The sequence below is a fragment of the Ictidomys tridecemlineatus genome, chromosome 1 (assembly GCF_052094955.1).
Source record: "Ictidomys tridecemlineatus isolate mIctTri1 chromosome 1, mIctTri1.hap1, whole genome shotgun sequence".
Classification (NCBI taxonomy): Eukaryota; Metazoa; Chordata; class Mammalia; order Rodentia; family Sciuridae; genus Ictidomys; species Ictidomys tridecemlineatus.
In genome coordinates this window covers 68,752,540-68,766,162 of record NC_135477.1, presented here as the reverse complement: position 1 = coordinate 68,766,162, position 13,623 = coordinate 68,752,540, and the positions used below count along the sequence as shown (strand labels likewise).

General features: G+C 46.7%; 2 pseudogenes; both read right to left on the bottom strand.

Annotated features, from left to right (window-relative positions):
* Positions 1-227: 227 nt before the first annotated feature.
* Positions 228-2,525, bottom strand: LOC144366282 (RNA exonuclease 5 pseudogene; annotated as a pseudogene).
* A 7,858-nt stretch (positions 2,526-10,383) lies between these two features.
* Positions 10,384-12,681, bottom strand: LOC144366281 (RNA exonuclease 5 pseudogene; annotated as a pseudogene).
* Between the last annotated feature and the right edge of the window lie 942 nt (positions 12,682-13,623).

The window sequence follows — 13,623 nt, the reverse complement described above, 5'->3', positions numbered from 1 at the left end:
CCCCCACCCACCCTGTCTTAAGATGAGGAAAGGCTTGAATTCTAGGCATTTATTGAAAACTTGCGCATGCCATGTAAGTGGATTAGACCCGTTAGCCGGCACACCAACGTCCCACACAAAGCCGTCCACTGAACCAAGAGGCCCGGCAGTCTTTGCAGAAGCTGCAGCCTGACCGTCTTCTCCACCATCGCCCAGGAAGCATGAGAAAAGGCAAGTGGCGAGCCGACTCACAAACCCATGCTTGGGCCGGTGCTTTCCTCTTCTTCATCTTTTATTCCCATGAGTCCCAGGCCAGAGAGGGATCCATGAGGGCTAGTGGTTCCTGGCAGGAGGATGACGCAAAGGGTACCCGGGCTCAGGCTTTGGTAGAGCCTTCCAATCTTGCGGCTCCAACGCCAGGCTGCACTCTTTGCCTTTTCCGCATGTAAATTCTGCAAGGTCTCCCGCTCCGAGGGAGGAGGTCTCACTCGCAGACCTGCGGGCCTTCTTGATTCAGGTGGTGAGCTCCTAAGCCACGCGTGCAGGTGCCTGGGGGTTAGGGCCTGCCTGCCTTTCAGCTTCCAGTCCTTGCCTGTGAGGACATGGAGGGCCCTCTGGGCATTGCCAAAAGTTTTGAACTTCAGGAAACAGTATTTTTCCTGTCTCCTGCTTTGAGCATCTGGTGGCACGATCACAGCTTCCAGGCCACCAAAGAGCCTTGGTAGTTCCTGAACATGTCCTAAGAAATCTTTACCTACTCCAGACAGATAAATGGTTTCTCGGTTCTCAGGATCTCCTTCCAGCTCCTTAACCAGTGTGTCACCATCGAGAGTGAGTTCTGTCACTGGTCTCTGTACCTTTATGTATACACCTTCCACGGGAACGCCATTCAGGCACTCGATGGCCAGCTGGGCAGCTTCCAGGACTTCATACTCTATGGAGAGATGAGGCTGATGCGTTTCCAGAACGGCAGTCATTGTACGAACTGGGCCAAAGCTCCTAAACAGCCTCTTCAGAGCACTTAGGTTCCAATCTTTGCTCAGTGGCCCAGCATACACAGTGGACATCTCTGTCCACTTGATCCTCATCCTTTGGTTCACTTCCTCAGTGAGGAGAGGTGAAAAAGGCTCCAAAGAGAACCGAATAATGCTGAAGGGGTACAGGCGCACTTGCCTTCTGGCCTGCTCAAAGACCTCTCTGTTGGAAAGGCACTTAATAGTCTCACAATCTTCAGGAGACGGGAGTTCAATATCGTCTGTCTCTTGGGATACAAAAAGGAGCTTGTGACGCCCCGGATCGAAAGATCCTAAAGCACCTCTGTAGGTGTAGTGGACCTTTTCTCTGACATTTCTTGGGTCTTGGGCTCTCCACAGCGCCTCCAGATTGAGTTCTGCAATCTTCTTTGGGCCATACCGGAGAAAATATTGAGCCAGTTCAAGGGTCGCGGCAGCGTCCTCTGTGGGGTCATGACCGTCCCTCTCCGAACGTTGAATGTCCTTCCCCAATACAGCTTTGGCCAAGAATTTGAGCTTGAATCTTCTGCCCCGCTCTCTGGCATAAAGCAACGAGGTGTCGATGACATGTGGGTGGATCATGTTCAGTGCCCGGAGATCCACGTCTAGGGAATGGCCTACCAAGACCGCATCAGGAGGAAGCAGTGCTTTTAACCGCCTCTGAACGTCTTTCAGTTTCGTCGTCACCGGCTTAAGCATCTCCTCCGTGATCCCCGAATAGCAGGTGGCGTAGTCCACAATCTCCTCATCGGGCTTCACCAACTCATCCAGGAGACACGAGCCTCCTTCGGCCACCAGTGAGATGCGGGTTAGTTCTCTCCCCTTGGACGTGATGCACATTTCTCCGTCCAGCCCGAAGAGAGGGCTGTTCTCTGTGACAGACCCATCACATCTGGTCGTTACAAAGTTCTCACAGTCGGGAGAACCTTGTAAGGGAAAGTCAAAGGTCCTCATTTCCTCCTCTGTCAGAAGGCATCGCAGCAAGCCCACCTTCTGAGAGCCATACTTTTGAATGACCGGGTCCTTCTGCAGGTCGACCTTGGGTTTTGGACCGGCAGATGGTACAGATCCTCCCGTGGTCTTGGGTAGATATCCAGCCCTTTGATTTGGTAGCCCCATAACATCAGCTAGAAAAGTCGGTGATGGAGGAGGCAAGCGGAATTTGTGCCTGAAGGCTTTTCGAAGAAATCCAAACTCCGAATAGAACCTGTAGAAGTGGAGTTGACTCATCCCTTGAAGGATGACAACCACTGTTCTGCTCAGTCGCTTTCCGTACAGAAGCTGGCACCACCTGGGTCTCTCAATGACGGGCGCAGCCAGAACTGCATACTTGAGCAGCTCACATAGCTGTTCGTGGGTTATTTCACAGTTTTCGGCCATTACGATGCCAGAAAACCGGGCTCTCTTGGTCTCGGGCTGCCTGTCCACGAGATCCCAACGCGGTATCCTGGCCTCGGGCTTCCCCATGAGCCAGTCGGGGACCCGTCTCCTCTGGCTGTTCAGCCTCCCGGTCTTCTCCTTCTCTGGCTCCATGATTTTGTACTCCGGTCCTTGTGGTGGAACGCTGTCCTTGGTCTAGAAAGCTGTCCCTGGCGTAGAAAGCTGTCCTTGCCTTGATGCCAATCCAGCGAGAGAGAAAAAACGTTCTTGAGAAGGAGAAAGGATGGTTTATTGCTTGGCCAGCGAAGGAGAAACGATGGTTCTCACCTCAGCAGGAGTAGGGGGTTTTTATAGAGGTGATTCAGAGAAAGTGAGATCAGGGAGGAGAGATCAGGAAGGAAAAGATTAGGGAAAAGAAGAACCCAGAGGAGGAGACCAGGGAGGGGGAAGAGAACAGGGAGGAGAAGTTTAGGGAAGAGAAAAACAGAAGATCAGGGAGGAGAAGGGTAGGGGAAAGAAAACCAGGAGGAGAAGGTTAGGGCAAACAAGATCAGGGAGGAGAAGGTGGGGGAAAAGAGAAACAAACATGTCAGTTTCAAAGCCACAAGGGATGTAGACAAAGCATCCAGTGAACCCCTGTTGCAACTTCAGTAAAATCTTCCCTTTGTATTCCAGCTTATTGCCTCTGGGGGACCTTTACAGTGGATTACCTTCCAGTAGTTCCATGGTTTCTTTACCCAGATTCCTTAAGTTCCAGGGGACAGGACCGTGCCCTGTGTTTCCTATTTTCTCAGAATTGTGCTGTATACATAGCAAAGACTTGAAAAAGGAAAAAAAAAAGTGTAAAGACAAATATAACTAATGGTCTTCAGTGTTTCTGTACTCCTACAATCGTGAGTTCCCCAACGTTACTGTGAAATACAGGGAGCAGATAAAATTAACCTAAGTTTGCTAATATGGGCTTGAGGCCTCTGTAGGTAAAATGACTACTAAAATAAAAAAGAGGATGACAGCCCAGCGGCTCTGGAGGCTGAGACAGGAGGATCATGAGTTCAAAGCCTGCCTCAGCAACTTAGAGAGGCACTAAGCAACTCTGTGAGACCCTGTCTCAAAATAAAATATATATATATAAAATACAAAATATGGCTGGGGATGTGACTTAGTGGTTGAGTGCCCCTGTGTTCAATTCCCTGTACCAAAAAAAAAAAAAAAAAAAAAAAAAAAAACAGAAAAAAAGGATTACTGTACAAGAACCCAGGTCTTTCCTTTCAAAGTCTATTTTAGTTTCTCTTTCATCAGAACACATTAAGGGGTACTTTGCCATTTGCCCCGTAGGGTGAATGGGTTCATTGATCTTATTGGGTAGTTTTCAGTGTGGCATCTTAATACCTGTGTTCCAAGCGTAATGATCAGATCAGGGTGATTGGCATATATGTCACTCATACATGTATCACTCCTTCGTTTTGGGAACATTCAAAACCCTATCAGGTTTCCCCCTTCCAGTACTGAGGATTGCACCCAGGGCATTGTACATACTCAGCAATTATTCTACCACTGAGATACACCCCCAATCAGGTATTTTGAGATATTTCATATTGTTGTCAGTCACAGCGATCCTATCATGCTGTGGAATACTAAAAGTAAGTCATTTCTCTTATCCAAGTGCACCCCTCATACCTATTAACCATCATCTTGCCATGGTCCCTCCCCTATGCCCTTCCTGGGCTCTGGTAACCACTATTCTCTGTATTCTATCAATTTTATTTTATTTTAATTACTAAATTTTTTATATATGACAGCAGAATGCACAATTTTTCACAACTCTGGTTGTAGATGAAGTATATTCACACCAACTTATGTTTTCATACGTGTACTTTGGATAACGATGTCCATCACCTTCCACCATCATTTCTAACCGCCTGCCCCCTACCTTCCCTTCCCACTCCTCTCCCCTATCTGGAGTTCATCTCTTCCTCCCATGCTCCCCATCCCAGACTCCTTATATCAGAGAAAACACTTGGCATCCGTTTGTTTGGGATGGGCTGACTTCACTTAGCATCATCCCCTCCATCTCCATCCATCTACCTGCAAATGCCGTGATGGTATTCTCTTTGATTGCTGAGTAACATTCCCTTGTGTATATAAACAGACTGGTAGACCAATGGTACACAATAGAGGACACGGAGACTAACCCACTAAATTACAATTATCTTCTATCAGACCAAGGTGCCCAAAACATACTTTGGAGAAAAGATAGCCTCTTCAACAAACGGTGCTGGGAAAACTGGAAATCCATAGGCAACAAAATGAAACTAAAACCCCAGTCTCTCACCATGCACAAAACTCAATCCAGAGTGGAACTAGGACCTAGGAATTAAGCCAGAGACCTTGGGTCTAACCGAAGAAAAAGTAGGCTCCAATCTTCATCATGTGAGATTAGGCCCCAACTTCCATAATAAAACTGCTGTAGCGCAAGAAATAAAATCAAGAATCAATAAATCAGATGGATTCCAACTAAAAAGCTTTTTTTGCAGCAAAAGAAACAATAAGTGAGGTGAAGAGAGCCTGCAGAATAGTTGGAAATTTTTACCACACACAAATCAGACAGAGCACTCATACATATGTATATAAAGAACTCAAAACTCTTAACACCGAAAAATACAAATAACCCAATGAATAAATGGCCCAATAAACTGAACGGACATTTTTCAGAAAATGATATACAATCAATCAACAAATATATGAAAAAATGTTCAAGATCTCTGGCAATTAGACAAATGCAAATAAAAAATCACTCTAAGATTTCATCTCTCTCCAGTAAAAATGACAGCTGTTAAGGATGCAAACAACAATAAGTTTTCCAAAGAAAGTGGGGGGAAAAGGCACCTTTACACATTGCTGGTGGAACTGAAAACTGGTGCAGCCAATATGGAAAGCAGTATGGAGAATCCTTGGAAAACTCATAATGGAACCACCATTGGATCCAGGTATCCCACTCCTGGGTTTATACCCAAAGGCCTTAGAAGCAGCATACTACAACGATGCAGCCACATCAATGTTTACAGCAGCACAATTCACAGTAGCTAAATTGTGGAACCAACCTAGATATACCCCCCATTAGATGAATGGATGAAGAAAATGTGGCATATATACACAATGGAATATCACTCACCATTAAAGGAGAAAAAAAAATCATGGCATTCGCAAGTAAATAGATGAAGTTGGAGAATAAAATGCTGAGTGAAGTAAGCCGACCCTAAAAATCTAAATGCTGAATGTATTGTCTTATACAAGGATGATGATTTATAATGGGGACGGGGTGGGGGGATCGTGGAAAAAATAGATGAGCTTTAGATAGGGAAAAGGGGAGAGAGGAGAGAGAGATTTTATGCTCGAATTCTGGACCCCCCCAAAACCACCAGAGACTAAGACTGATGTAAGCAGCAAAGAGGTGTCTATTGGGAGCTAGCTGGGTCCTCTGGGCGCACACAGCAACTGGTGATGCTGAGAGGCCCCGAGCCCAGGGTTTGCAGCAGTTTTATACACTCTTTGGAGAAGGCAGGGACCCCCACATACATCATAGCATCTCTTGGCAAATCATTACACACTGCAGGAAAATCAAATAACAACTCTAAAACATGATTAGCACCTTCACTGGGGGGAACAAGTTGGGTACTGATGATTGGTTACTACAAGAGGGGGAATCATTTGAACTGATTGGTTTATGCCAAGAGGGGTGTTCTTGATGAACTACATGGTTTTCCAACACCATAAACTACTGGGAGGGTCATCTGGCATCCCAGGTATTTCCCTGTTTCATGCTGATTGGTGGCTGCTAGCGGGTTGCTATGGGTCTCCAGCTAGCCTGTAAGGGACACCTGGCCCAGCAGATCTCTCCTGTTATTTGTAGATAAACCACTTAGCAGGGTGGGAATGTGCCCAGGAGTGCTCTGTGGGTCTTCCCAAGGAAAAAGGTCATGTCCCTTCCTTGGACAGGCTTTGCTCTGAGGTAGAAGCTGGTTTTTCAGAGGGGCACGAAGGTAGGAAAGATGGTGGAATGAGACAGACATCCTTACCCTAAGTACATGTATGAAAACACAAATGGTGTGACTCTACTTGGCATACAACCAGAAACATGAAAAAATGTGCTCTATTCGTGTAATGTGAATTGAATTGCATTCTGCTGTCATATATAACGAATCAGAATAAATGAATATTTTAAAATGCATCATGAAGTAAGTGAAATATGGAAACAAATTATGAGACATTTTATAACGAATATCCTATGACTGCTAAGAAGAGAGGGAAAAACTATATGCCCACTGAGGTAAGACAATCTCTAAGATATAGGGTGATAAGAACCAAGGGCAGAAGGGTGTACACAGTGCTATTTATTGAAAATGAGGGGATGTATGTATGCAGAGATGTACTTATAGATGCAATGAACATTTCTGGAACTGGTACCATTATTGCTTCTCTGAAAATGAGGAAGTGATGGAAGGAGACCTTTTTTTTTTCTTTCTTTTTTGTTAACCTTGTATGTATCCTGTTTAAATATTTATCATCTACACTCATAACATTAAAACATAAGGATGAGAAGCAGTAAAACCAAAACAGAGAAGAGCATGTGAATCAGGCTTTACAAGAAAATAGCAGAGATCTCTTTTTGGCTCATGCTTACACTACAGCTAGGCCCAGAGATGCAGGAAGCTCCTTGATGGAGTAAGCCACTGAGCAGATGACTCACCTGAAAGTGGCTGTGTTTTGCAAATACTTATCTGCCAGCACTGCTTTATTGCAACGGAGTCCTTGGGCTGGTTCTGAGCCTCTAACTGAACCTTCAGGACAGACACAGGCAGGATCTGGGCAGTGTCATGTAAGCAAGGGGCATAGGAGGAATCATGAACGTGGATACCGCCCAGAGCCAGGGACCTTGCTAGATATGGAGGCCAGCTAGGAAGAAAGCGGGTGGCAGGAAGCTCTGAAACAATTAGTTGAGGTAGGCGCAGTGTTCTAAGTGATTTTTCCTCTGGTGTTTGGAGACATGTTAACGTGCCTTAGAAAAGTCTACTGATTTGAAGGGGTGCTGTATTTGTCAAATGCTGTTTCTGCCTCTATTGAGATGATCATATTATTCTTGTTTTTAAGTATATTGATGTGATGAATTATGTTTATTGATTTCTGTATGTGAGCCCCACTTCATTGAGGCACACTATCTTTTTAATATGTTTTTGAATGCTACTTGCCGGAATTGCATCGAGAATTTTTGTATCGATGTTCATGGTGGATATTGGTATGAAGTTTTCTTTCCTTGATGTGTGTTTGTATGGTTTTGGTATCAGAGTGATATCAGCTTCACAGGGTTCTCTCCTCTTCATATTCCATGAAACATTTAGAGCAGTATTGTTGTTAATTCTCCTTTGAAGGTCTCATAGATCTCGGCTGAGAATCGATCTGGTCCTGGACTTTCCTTGATTGGTAGACCTTAGGTATTCCCACCACAAAAATCTAACAAAGAGAAGAAAATGTTAACTATTCTGAAGTGATAGACATGTTAGATGATTTGAGCTATTATTTCACAGCATTCACATATAGCAAAACATCATGTTATGCAACTTAAGCGTAACTGACCACATGTATTTTGTCAATAAATTTTGTCCAAAAAAAGGGCAGTGACTATGGATTTCATTCTTGAATGAGTAGAAATTTTCTTCAAAAAAAAAATCGTTAAAATCTGTTTTAATTAGTTATACCTGACAGTAGAATGCATTGATGCATTTTGATATATCATAAATAAATAGGGTATAATTCCTCATTTTTCTTCTTGTACACGTTGTCAGATCACATTGGTCATGCAGTCCTATGTGTACGTAAGGTAATGATGTCTGTTTCATTCTACGATTCTTCCTATCTCCATACCCCTCCCTTCCCTTCACTCTCTTCTACCTAATCTAAAGTAACTTTATTCTTCCCTAGCACCTTGGCCCTGATTGTGAATTAGCATCCACATATCAGAGAACGCATTCCGCCTTTGGTTTTATGGGATTGGCTTATTTCGTTAGCATGATGTTCTCCAACTCAGTCCATTTACCCAGAAATACCATAATTCCCTTCTTCTTTAAAACTGAGTGATATTCCATCAAATATTACATACCACATTTTCTTTATCCAACCTAGGTTGGTTCCATAGTTTAGCTATTGTGAATTGAGCTTCTATAAATAAATCTTGGGCCTCCCAGGAATACCATAAGGCCGGCCCCTCTATTGTGCCCAGGGTTAGCATTTACCAAGAAATCTATACACAATGGGGATGAGTCATCTCATTGCTGGTCTTAACCAGACAGGGCCATACACAATGGGGGTGAGTCATCACTGGTGTTGCAAGAAGGCAGCTGAACCAGCTTTTCTAGGTTCTCACAAGAGGGTGGAGAATTTCCTTGGGGGGGAGGGGTGACAATATGGCATAGGCCGCTCCCCTTCCCGACTTGTCTACCGAGTGTTCCAGGACAGGAGCACTTGGTGCGGGACCCAGAGGACCAGGCCAGGCATCAAAAGGGTCTAGGAGGCCATTGTCAGCGTGAGGCTTTAAGCCTTTCTCCTCCTGGGCAGTGAGAGGACTGACTCCTTATGACCAAAGTTGCTCCTCACCAATGGCTTCCCAATACTGGTCTCATACTTAGTGTGAGATTGCCCCATCTTTTCGGGGAGACCCCTACCTCGAAACTCTCTTGGCTTGGCTTGGCGATACTCTCACTTTGGGTGAACAGACTTCTTAATGCCCCACGTTGGGCGCCAGATGTCAGGGTTTTTAGCCCCACCCCACCCAACCCGCTTCCCTCCTGGCCTGCGGGAGAGATTGGGAGAGCACGCCCCGACCATGAGGAACCAAGAAAGGAAGGGCCAACTGACCCCCCCCTCCCTAATCCAGCCCTCCCCCATCGGAGGACAATCAGACAAGCCAGGGAGACCAGTCAAAGCAGGATCTCAGTTTATTGAGAAAACACACAGAGCTAATACAAGGCACAGGAGCCAATCAGGATAAAGGTCGGCAGGGTGGGGAGAGTTCACGTGTACACCCATCTCACAGGCCATAATGGGAGACCCCGAGCTGTCCAGAGGGCGGAAGGGTTCTGAGCCTATCCTAGAGATCATCTGGTTTTTCCTCCCAGCCCAGGCAACACCTTCTGGCTGATCCCCAGGCGCTTTCTTAGCCACAGGTGGCCCCAGGACCCACCCAGAAGCAGGCAGCAAGTTCAGTTTTTCCTCCTTTCTGATGCAACATGCCCCACGTGTTACATCGTGCCCTGCCTCTGTGTTTCCTTTTTCTTGCCATCATTGTCAGAAATTCAGGGAAGTCAATTTTGCCATTACCACATCAGCTACTCCCTTCATCCTGTCCTGTAACTCGGACTTCTGTGGGATTCCACCCAAGAGACCATCTCATTACACTTCCCAATTCCTTTGTGTTAGTATACTATAGTTCCATCCCCGTTCCTGTCAAATAGTGGGAAAGCTTCTTTGAATTCTGCAATCTGCCCTTCAGCTAGATGGTCAGCCACGCTGCAAGGCTTACCAGTTTCCGAGACTCAACCACATAACCACTGGGCTCATTCGCTCCACTCAGATCCCATCCCACTTTTAAAATAATGTCACATAGCACGAATAGGATGTTAAACGTCCGAAGATATCAAACACGTTTACATTTATTTTGGTTTAATTGTATAAGTCTTATTTATTTTGTTTCCATTTTACATTTTTTTTTTTTTACATTTTACATTCCCGCTCCCCCACCCACCCTGTCTTAAGATGAGGAAAGGCTTGAATTCTAGGCATTTATTGAAAACTTGCGCATGCCATGTAAGTGGATTAGACCCGTTAGCCGGCACACCAACGTCCCACACAAAGCCGTCCACTGAACCAAGAGGCCCGGCAGTCTTTGCAGAAGCTGCAGCCTGACCGTCTTCTCCACCATCGCCCAGGAAGCATGAGAAAAGGCAAGTGGCGAGCCGACTCACAAACCCATGCTTGGGCCGGTGCTTTCCTCTTCTTCATCTTTTATTCCCATGAGTCCCAGGCCAGAGAGGGATCCATGAGGGCTAGTGGTTCCTGGCAGGAGGATGACGCAAAGGGTACCCGGGCTCAGGCTTTGGTAGAGCCTTCCAATCTTGCGGCTCCAACGCCAGGCTGCACTCTTTGCCTTTTCCGCATGTAAATTCTGCAAGGTCTCCCGCTCCGAGGGAGGAGGTCTCACTCGCAGACCTGCGGGCCTTCTTGATTCAGGTGGTGAGCTCCTAAGCCACGCGTGCAGGTGCCTGGGGGTTAGGGCCTGCCTGCCTTTCAGCTTCCAGTCCTTGCCTGTGAGGACATGGAGGGCCCTCTGGGCATTGCCAAAAGTTTTGAACTTCAGGAAACAGTATTTTTCCTGTCTCCTGCTTTGAGCATCTGGTGGCACGATCACAGCTTCCAGGCCACCAAAGAGCCTTGGTAGTTCCTGAACATGTCCTAAGAAATCTTTACCTACTCCAGACAGATAAATGGTTTCTCGGTTCTCAGGATCTCCTTCCAGCTCCTTAACCAGTGTGTCACCATCGAGAGTGAGTTCTGTCACTGGTCTCTGTACCTTTATGTATACACCTTCCACGGGAACGCCATTCAGGCACTCGATGGCCAGCTGGGCAGCTTCCAGGACTTCATACTCTATGGAGAGATGAGGCTGATGCGTTTCCAGAACGGCAGTCATTGTACGAACTGGGCCAAAGCTCCTAAACAGCCTCTTCAGAGCACTTAGGTTCCAATCTTTGCTCAGTGGCCCAGCATACACAGTGGACATCTCTGTCCACTTGATCCTCATCCTTTGGTTCACTTCCTCAGTGAGGAGAGGTGAAAAAGGCTCCAAAGAGAACCGAATAATGCTGAAGGGGTACAGGCGCACTTGCCTTCTGGCCTGCTCAAAGACCTCTCTGTTGGAAAGGCACTTAATAGTCTCACAATCTTCAGGAGACGGGAGTTCAATATCGTCTGTCTCTTGGGATACAAAAAGGAGCTTGTGACGCCCCGGATCGAAAGATCCTAAAGCACCTCTGTAGGTGTAGTGGACCTTTTCTCTGACATTTCTTGGGTCTTGGGCTCTCCACAGCGCCTCCAGATTGAGTTCTGCAATCTTCTTTGGGCCATACCGGAGAAAATATTGAGCCAGTTCAAGGGTCGCGGCAGCGTCCTCTGTGGGGTCATGACCGTCCCTCTCCGAACGTTGAATGTCCTTCCCCAATACAGCTTTGGCCAAGAACTTGAGCTTGAATCTTCTGCCCCGCTCTCTGGCATAAAGCAACGAGGTGTCGATGACATGTGGGTGGATCATGTTCAGTGCCCGGAGATCCACGTCTAGGGAATGGCCTACCAAGACCGCATCAGGAGGAAGCAGTGCTTTTAACCGCCTCTGAACGTCTTTCAGTTTCGTCGTCACCGGCTTAAGCATCTCCTCCGTGATCCCCGAATAGCAGGTGGCGTAGTCCACAATCTCCTCATCGGGCTTCACCAACTCATCCAGGAGACACGAGCCTCCTTCGGCCACCAGTGAGATGCGGGTTAGTTCTCTCCCCTTGGACGTGATGCACATTTCTCCGTCCAGCCCGAAGAGAGGGCTGTTCTCTGTGACAGACCCATCACATCTGGTCGTTACAAAGTTCTCACAGTCGGGAGAACCTTGTAAGGGAAAGTCAAAGGTCCTCATTTCCTCCTCTGTCAGAAGGCATCGCAGCAAGCCCACCTTCTGAGAGCCATACTTTTGAATGACCGGGTCCTTCTGCAGGTCGACCTTGGGTTTTGGACCGGCAGATGGTACAGATCCTCCCGTGGTCTTGGGTAGATATCCAGCCCTTTGATTTGGTAGCCCCATAACATCAGCTAGAAAAGTCGGTGATGGAGGAGGCAAGCGGAATTTGTGCCTGAAGGCTTTTCGAAGAAATCCAAACTCCGAATAGAACCTGTAGAAGTGGAGTTGACTCATCCCCTGAAGGATGACAACCACTGTTCTGCTCAGTCGCTTTCCGTACAGAAGCTGGCACCACCTGGGTCTCTCAATGACGGGCGCAGCCAGAACTGCATACTTGAGCAGCTCACATAGCTGTTCGTGGGTTATTTCACAGTTTTCGGCCATTACGATGCCAGAAAACCGGGCTCTCTTGGTCTCGGGCTGCCTGTCCACGAGATCCCAACGCGGTATCCTGGCCTCGGGCTTCCCCATGAGCCAGTCGGGGACCCGTCTCCTCTGGCTGTTCAGCCTCCCGGTCTTCTCCTTCTCTGGCTCCATGATTTTGTACTCCGGTCCTTGTGGTGGAACGCTGTCCTTGGTCTAGAAAGCTGTCCCTGGCGTAGAAAGCTGTCCTTGCCTTGATGCCAATCCAGCGAGAGAGAAAAAACGTTCTTGAGAAGGAGAAAGGATGGTTTATTGCTTGGCCAGCGAAGGAGAAACGATGGTTCTCACCTCAGCAGGAGTAGGGGGTTTTTATAGAGGTGATTCAGAGAAAGTGAGATCAGGGAGGAGAGATCAGGAAGGAAAAGATTAGGGAAAAGAAGAACCCAGAGGAGGAGACCAGGGAGGGGGAAGAGAACAGGGAGGAGAAGTTTAGGGAAGAGAAAAACAGAAGATCAGGGAGGAGAAGGGTAGGGGAAAGAAAACCAGGAGGAGAAGGTTAGGGCAAACAAGATCAGGGAGGAGAAGGTGGGGGAAAAGAGAAACAAACATGTCAGTTTCAAAGCCACAAGGGATGTAGACAAAGCATCCAGTGAACCCCTGTTGCAACTTCAGTAAAATCTTCCCTTTGTATTCCAGCTTATTGCCTCTGGGGGACCTTTACAGTGGATTACCTTCCAGTAGTTCCATGGTTTCTTTACCCAGATTCCTTAAGTTCCAGGGGACAGGACCGTGCCCTGTGTTTCCTATTTTCTCAGAATTGTGCTGTATACATAGCAAAGACTTGAAAAAGGAAAAAAAAAAGTGTAAAGACAAATATAACTAATGGTCTTCAGTGTTTCTGTACTCCTACAATCGTGAGTTCCCCAACGTTACTGTGAAATACAGGGAGCAGATAAAATTAACCTAAGTTTGCTAATATGGGCTTGAGGCCTCTGTAGGTAAAATGACTACTAAAATAAAAAAGAGGATGACAGCCCAGCGGCTCTGGAGGCTGAGACAGGAGGATCATGAGTTCAAAGCCTGCCTCAGCAACTTAGAGAGGCACTAAGCAACTCT